This window comes from Ictalurus punctatus, chromosome 12, assembly GCF_001660625.3.
Source record: "Ictalurus punctatus breed USDA103 chromosome 12, Coco_2.0, whole genome shotgun sequence".
In the NCBI taxonomy this organism is placed as follows: domain Eukaryota; kingdom Metazoa; phylum Chordata; class Actinopteri; order Siluriformes; family Ictaluridae; genus Ictalurus; species Ictalurus punctatus.
In genome coordinates this window covers 5,450,899-5,459,203 of record NC_030427.2, presented here as the reverse complement: position 1 = coordinate 5,459,203, position 8,305 = coordinate 5,450,899, and positions in this window count along the sequence as shown.

The window sequence follows — 8,305 nt, the reverse complement described above, 5'->3', positions numbered from 1 at the left end:
TAATTGAGTTAAAATAATAGCAATGAGATACTGTTGGTTAATTGATAAATAAACAAGCATAAAATATTTATTTTTAAATATCTTAAAAACAATAGAGTCCTAATTAAAAGTAGACTGACACAAAATTGATCCATATTAGGAAAAAGGCTAATAGCTTTTTAAGGAAATAGCTTACTAAGCTTAATGTCAAATTGATATTAAATGCAACCCATAGTAATTAAACACTATTTCATTTCTCATTTTATTTATATTTAATGAAGTTATTATAATATCTTTTTTTTATATTAAATGATTTATTTATAACTAAGCACATTTTCTGTCTTTACATTTTAGTAGTTTTATTTTTGTTTGTTTATCAATTTAAATTGGTTCCCCCAGTACAATGTCCATGTCTGCTGATAATATTGTGTTTTGGGAGGATAAATCAAAACATGGAAACTGGAGTTGACTTTTCTAGTGATATCTGGCAACCGTGAGCTTAAATGAAGTGAATTAGAGTTAGTGAATGGAGAGCTGCAGCGTACTGTATGTTTACAGACTGAACAGTTGCTACTCTTGATTATGATTGGTGAGGAATATTTTAATGAAGAGGTTTGAATTAAACCCACCTTGTAGTGTTAGCACTATTATTAATTTACTCCGCGCGAAGCCGCTGTGTCTACACGAGCAGGTGCGAGTTCAGGTCATTTTGCGGGATCAATAAAATATGGCGGTTTGTGAGATCAGGAAGTTGAAGCAGATAATGTACAGAGTTACTTGTCATCATAATGGCTTCTTTGCAGTATTTCCACACTTGTTCGGTTGACTGAGGAGATGAAAAGCAGTGTGAAACTAACTGTTGCTCGGTGTAGATGCATTTTGGAGTTATAGTTTTTACCCTGATTGTATTATACAACTCTGAACAATTCACTCGTACCGGTGCGAATAAATATTTATTCACAGTCGCACAAAATACTTTTCAGTCACAAATGTGAGTGAAATGGTCGCACTGTAGAGCCCTGAGTTTATTTGCGAAGTTTTTCCCATTCAGCACGATGATGTTTAATGTCCCCAACAAACTCTGTAGTGCCATTTAGCATAATGTTAATGTTCGCTCGAAGCGAAGCTGGCACCTCGAGGGCTAAATGCTAACTCCGTTTCGGGGTTTTGGCATTACAAAATGACGTCATCCCTGAGCTGCTCTATGGTGATTGGCTGTAAGTGTAGGAAGCACTTGATTTTATCTGCAGTGGAGTTTTCTATTAGCAGAGGACGAACTTTAAACATTAATATCGCAGTCGATCATGTTCATTTAATCATGGGCAGTCAAAACCGTAATCACGATCAATATTCGATTAAGTTTGCAGCCCTAATTTAGACCATGTCACCTTTTGTTTGAATCCATTTATGGGTATTTCTTGTTGCCCAGGTGTGCCCTGTTAGATTGTTTGTTTAAAAACTTAATAGCTCTGAATTTGTACTCTTGGTTTGAGCCCTGATTTTTCCCTTGGAAGGCCCCATTTTTGTTAAAATGGATAAGCCAACATAAAGACCTGTCCATGGAAAAAAAAACCTACCCATTTGGAGCTAAAAAAGGGAAAATCAATCAGAGCCATTGCACATACATTGGGCATAGCTAATACAACAATTTGGAATATCTTGAAAAAGAAAGAAGCTATTGGTGTACTAACAACCAGATTTTGAACAGATGAGCCAAGGAAAACAATTGTGAGAACTGTGAAGAAAAGCCCCAAAACAACAATCTGTGACATCACTAACAACCTCCACAGTACAGGCTTAAAGGTATCACAATCCACCAATTTGCAAAGAAATCCAGAGATGAGAAAAGTTTAGAACCCAGATTAACCTCTACCAAAGTGAGGGAAATGTCAAAGTGTAGAAAGAAAGCTTCTGCTCATGATTCAAAACATGCAAGCTCATTGGTCAAGCATGGTGGCTGCTTCTGGAATGGGCTCACTAATCTTTATTGATGATGTAACTGATGATGATATCAACAGAATGAATTCAAAAGTCTTTAGAAACCTTCAGTCTGCCAATTTATAAGAAATGCACCCAATCTTATTGGGATGAACTTCATCACGCTGCAAGACAATTACACAAAACATAATGTCAACAAAAAAGGACTTCATTAAGGGAAAAATGTGCAAGGTTTTATATTGGTAGTCAATACCCAGACCTTAACCCAGTTGAGCATGCATTTCACCTCCTGAAGAGGAGACTGAAGGGATAAACCCCTCCAAACAAACAATAACTGAAAGATGTTGCAGTACAAGCCAGGAAAAGCATCACAAAAAAAAGAGTGCAACAGTTTGGTGATCTCAGTGGATTACAGGCTTGATGCAGCTATTGAAAGCAAGGGATATGTAATAAAATATTAAGTGTTATTTGTTTTAATTTACTTTGAGTATATGTTGCAATAGTTTTGCTCACCTTAAAATTGGGTGATCTGCCACCAAACGTGCTATGTTCCAAATAGCATGAATAAAACTGCTGATCTCATGGGAATTTCACACACAACAGTCTCTAGAGTTTACACAGAATCTAGCAAAAAACAAACAAACAAAAACATCCTGTAACCGGAGGGTCTACAAGATGAAACACCTTGTTGATGAGAGAGATGTGACCAGACTGGTTTGAGCTGACAGGAAGTCTATCATAACTTAAATAAGCACTCCTTACAACCATGGTGAGCAGAAAAGCATCTCAGAATGCACAACACACCAAAACTGATGGACAAGAAAAGCAGAAAACAGCATCAGGTTCCACTCCTGTCAGGCAAAAACTAGAATCTGAGGCTATCAATGCAGTGGATTCAGATGTTGAGTGCATACCATTCCTACAGTAGCATACAAGGCCCTCGTACTAGGGACTATTGTTTCCAGGAGCATTTCTTGAACTTCCAGGGGCCAACCCATAGGCACAAGACATGTTAGAAATTAATCCTTTGTTCAATGAAACCACTAGTGATACAAGTGTCAACAGCATATATGTGGCCTAGGTCACCTGCTCAAAATTTGTTATGTTACCTAAGTGGCATGCTTCACTGTAATAAAGTTGACAGTCTAAAACCTCCATGAATTATCTCAATATAGTCTTTACATGGTGGGAAACTGAAATCCTTCATGAATGGCAAAATGTGGAAGAGTGCATGAGCCGCATATCAACAGCAATTCCAAGCCAGGCCACTATCATTCTGAGGGTGGCTCTTATGCCCCAGTTACAACCTACCAGTGGTGCCTGAGAACTAGCAGAGTCTGATTTAGATACATTTCTTGACACTGCCGTAGCCAGAACATCACAGTTTAACTGTTGGTACACTGTTAGGTGGGAAGTGTCTCAGAGATATGGCCACAGCCTGGTATGAGGATTGGGAGGTAGAATTGTCTCTCTTGCTATAAAGAGGACTCTGCTGAAGAGTGTTAATCTACCCATCTAGAAAGAGATTCAGCTTTCTCAGCTTCTTGTGTATGATATATCGCTGATCGATGGGCATGGATGTTTACTATTAGCATGTTGGCCAGGCTGTGGCGCTGTTCAGATTTTACTCAGAATCTGGACCTGAATCTGCCAGTTGAGCATATTGTATTGGCATTGGCATCACTAAGCAGTCACACACACACACACACACAGACACACACAAACACACACACACACACACACACTAGCCTTCAGATGACGGAGGAGAGAAAGAAGTGTTAGTGCAGAAAACTCAGTTCTAGCCCAGGATGGTGGTAGCAAGCACAGTTAGCCCCTGGCCGGTAGTCCGTAGGATGCAGGACTGAGCTGAAGAAGAGAAGTTCAACTCATTCCTCTATAGGCATATTAGTGAATTCCAGCTAACTATAAGCTCAGTGGTAAAGACTGCAATATGGTAAGGAAAAACCATTCAACCATGCTACCCATACATAAAAACTCATCAAGGTGCACATCTTGAGGAAATGATTGGTGATTGACATACTGAGCAACAGAGTAGTTTGTTGCTAACTTGCACACAGCACCAGAGTGCTAAGTTAACAAGGCTAGGAGCTTAACAAAATAACCCAACTCAGACAAGTAGCCACAGTGTTCCAAATTATTTTAAAAAGTAATGAACACACTTACTGCAGCCATGAAGCAGTGATGGGATATATCAGGAGTATATCACCAGCTTAGCTCTATAAGTAAGTATAGAGTATAGCAACTATAAGTAAGTGAGGAAGGAAGAAAGGATGTAAGTAAGTATGTTTCCTATATAAAGCACTATTTTAAAAGTGTCATACTAAGACCTATTAATCCTGTTTAAAATGGCAACATGTTTTGTGAGGAAGACCTTAAGGACTTTTGTGCAATCAAAGGTGTTAGTAACTCTGCAATGTGTAACATTGCAACAATACATGTGTTACATGTGTAACAATGTTACACACTGCAGAGTTACTAACACCTTTGATTGCACAAAAGTGCAAAAGTGCAACCTCCTCAAGTCACATGAGCAGAGGAAGCTGGGACTCCACAAGTCACAGGACCAGAGGAAGTGAAAAGATGAAAAACATTTACTGAGAAAGTCTTAAGGTGTGTGCATAATGTAGGAGGAAAACCATTTGAGGGTGACTATATGCAAACCCACCTACTGTTCTAACGACGCAATAAGCAGATTGTGATCTACAGTATCAAAAGCAGCACTAAGGTCCAATAACATGAGGATGGTGCAATGTCCTGTAGTCAATAGTGAGCATGAAGTAATTTGTGACCTTGAGGAGGGCAGATTCAGTACTATGCTTGGCTCAAAAATCAGATTAAGATATCTTTAAAATGGGATTTTTACTTAAAAAAGACAAAAGCTAAAAGTAGGTGACCTATTCTCAATTTTTTTTTTTTTTTTTTTAGAGAAATGGACATTCTGAAATATTTTTTTAGACATTGGACTACTGTAGGGGAAGTTGTGAGCTCAAATGCCAGCACCACTGTGAGCTCAAATGCCAGTAGCTGCCACTGCTGGGCTCTTGAGCAAGGCCCTTAACCCTCATCTGCTCGATTGTATAAATGAGATAATTGTCCTTTTACTTCTGTAAGTTGCTTTGGATAAGGGCATCTGCCAAATTCTGTAAATTTAATGTTCACATTGTAACAGCTGTGTTGGAATGACATCCAGAGGGGAGGTTGTGGATTTTGTTCCAAAACTAGATCTGTTACAGTTTTTGTTAACTGCTAAGACACATATCCTTATACCATGCACCATATTCTCAAAACTATAAACTGCTCCTCAAAACTGCACATACAATCTGTAAAACAAATTAAAAGTTGGCAAAACCAAATACTTGGCTCAAAAACATGTTCTCTCCCATCTAACCCAAACTTTGCCCTCAAATGGTACACATAAGTCATGAAATACACAGACACTATGGAGGGCTGTTAACCACTGGCAAGACGAATTCAAAACACAACTATAAAAAACTTACTGGAATAAATAAAGGCCAATATGCCATTTCAGAATAGCCTATATATTTTGGTCAATCTACTCAAAAACTTTATTTCCAGGCTATACAGAAAGTATGTGTACTATAATGTGATACTTAAGTGAGTATACTAAATGTTAGTACTCTAAATGAAGGGGGGAAAAAAAACATATATACAAGTGCAAAGCAAAGTACTATAGAAATAATTATAGTAATGGTTGTTTAACCATGTTGTTTAACCAAAAAGGTAAAAAGGTTGTTTAACCAAAATAAAGAATAAAAAAATGGTACATGTGAAAGAAAACATATTAAACTACTCCTCCTCATCATCCCATCTCTGAACTTGGTCAGGCCCCATAACTTGGCCAGGCAGCAAGGGAAAGCATCCCTGATGTGCCTTATCCAGCCCTGGATAAGCATAGCACACATTGTGACACTGCCACCACGCTGGACAGGGGGTTACACAAAGGCCTGGCGGCCAATGAGTTTCTGCCCTCTTCTCCTACTCTTAGATTAAATCCTGCTTCGTTGATGAAGATGCAGTATATATGTTTGGGTTTTCCCAGGCATTGCTGTAAAGTATTCTCAACAATATATATATATATATATATATATATATATATATATATATATATATATATATATATATATATATATATATAAAGTAGGAATTCACTACAATAGAAATTCACTACACAGTAAAATCCTCATAGTACTGGAAAACCACTACAATGAGGTAAATGTAGGCCATGATATAGCCTGTAATAGAGTATTGTATGTAGTGCTGAAATACTGTATCACTATATATTGGACTTACTTGCACATAATTTAAGCACTGGTCTTTTACCCTTGGTGAGTTTCTTTCAAAACTAACATGGTAATCTTGATTTATTCTTATAATATATGATTTATTCTTATAATATTTTTGACTATCATCATATTTACAATTGCAGTTTCCTGTTTGGCTGAGAAAAGCCGTTGTCTACCTCCACTTGGTTCTCATCTCTCAATTCTGCAATTACAGCATGCAGTCCCCTCTGAAACTATTTGAACAGCAAGCCAAATCATTTGTTTTTGCTGTAAACTGAAGACATTGGGGTTTGAGTTCAAAAAATGAATATGAGAAGAGAGTTTAATTTCAGCTTTTATTTCCTGGTATTTATATGCAGATGTGTTAAACAACATAGAACATAACACAATTGCATCAAACAGCCCAATTTCTAGGCGAGCAAAAATATTGAAACCTGACACAAGTTGAAACAAGTTTGTCCTGTTAGATTAATTGTTTAAACAATAAATAGCTCTGAACATCTACTTTTGGTTTAGCCTTCAGTTTAACCTGTGCATTTGTTTTTAAAAAGGATAAGCCAACATGAAAATCAGAGAGCTGTCTATTACGCAGAAAAGCAAGTCATTTTGAAGCTGAGAAAAGAGGGAAAATCAATCAGAGGCATAGCACAAACATTGGACATAGCTAATACAATCTGGAATGTCCTGAAAGAGAAACCATTGGTGTACTGAGCAACAGATACCAAATGGGTCGGCCAAGGAAAACAAGGACAGCTGATGACGGAAACATTGTGAGAGCTGTGAAGAAAAAAAGAAAAAACAACAGTCAGTCACTGCCAACTCAACAAAAAAATACATCACTAACAACCTACACAAGGCAGGGGTGAAGACTTCAAAAGCAGAAATATAGAGGCCATACCACAAGACGCAAGCCACTTATCAGCAGTAAAAATTAGAAAAGTGTGAAGAAAGAAATAATCTGCTCATGATCTAAAACATACAAGCTCATGTCTGAAACATGGTGGAGGTAATGTTATGGCTTGGGCTTATATGGCTGCTTCTGGAACAGGCTCACTAATCTTTTTTGATGATGTAACTCATGTTGGTAGCAGCAGAATGAATTTATAAGTTTACAGGTATATTTTGTCTGCCAATTTACAGAAAAATGCAGCCAAATTAAGTGGAGGAACTTTATCATGCAGCAAGAGACTGACTACATTTACATGCACATCAATATTCTGATATTAATCGGAATTTGGCAATATTCTAATTAGTATTGAGTCATGTAAACTCTGCAATCCAATTGCATGATTCAGATTAAGAAAATATTATGATTACCCAAATTCTTATTCCTACTCCTGGAACATGTTTGTTTTAATTAGAAATGTGTTGCATGTAAACACCTTATTCAGAAAATCCACTGAAAGGAGATATATGCGCATGTTCAATCCACAAGGAATTGTGGGTGCTAACAAATGCTTAACTGTAGACTAGGTTTTTAGCAATGGCAACTCAGGCATACTTATAACAACCATGTATACATGAGTATTCCAATGCGTATGTGCATATAAACATCATATACAGAATGTGGTTGCAACCCAAATATAGACCTTAAACGGAATTTGATGTGCATGTAAATGTAGTCAATGATTGAAAACACACTGCCAACTCAACAAAGGACTTTTTCAGAGGGAAAAAGTGGAAAGTTTCAGATTGGCCAATTGACATCACAGTTCACCACAACACTCTATGCCTGTGAGTCCTCTAGATCTACCCCTTTGCCTAAGAAAAAATATATTCACAAAAGGCTTGATTAAACAAATACAATTTCACCCTAGACTTGAACATTGAGACTGTGTCTGAGTCCCTATACTAATTCGAAGACTGTTCCATAACCGTAGGGCTTTGTAGGAGAAAGCTATTTTCCCTGCTCTAGCCTTCACAATTCGAGGTACAAACAAATAGCCTGCACCTTTTGATCAAAGTAGGTGTGGAAGATCATAAAAGATCAAAAGTTGACTCAAGTACTGTGGCATAAGACCAGTTAGAAGTAAGCTAGAATTAAGCGTTCTGATTACATAGTA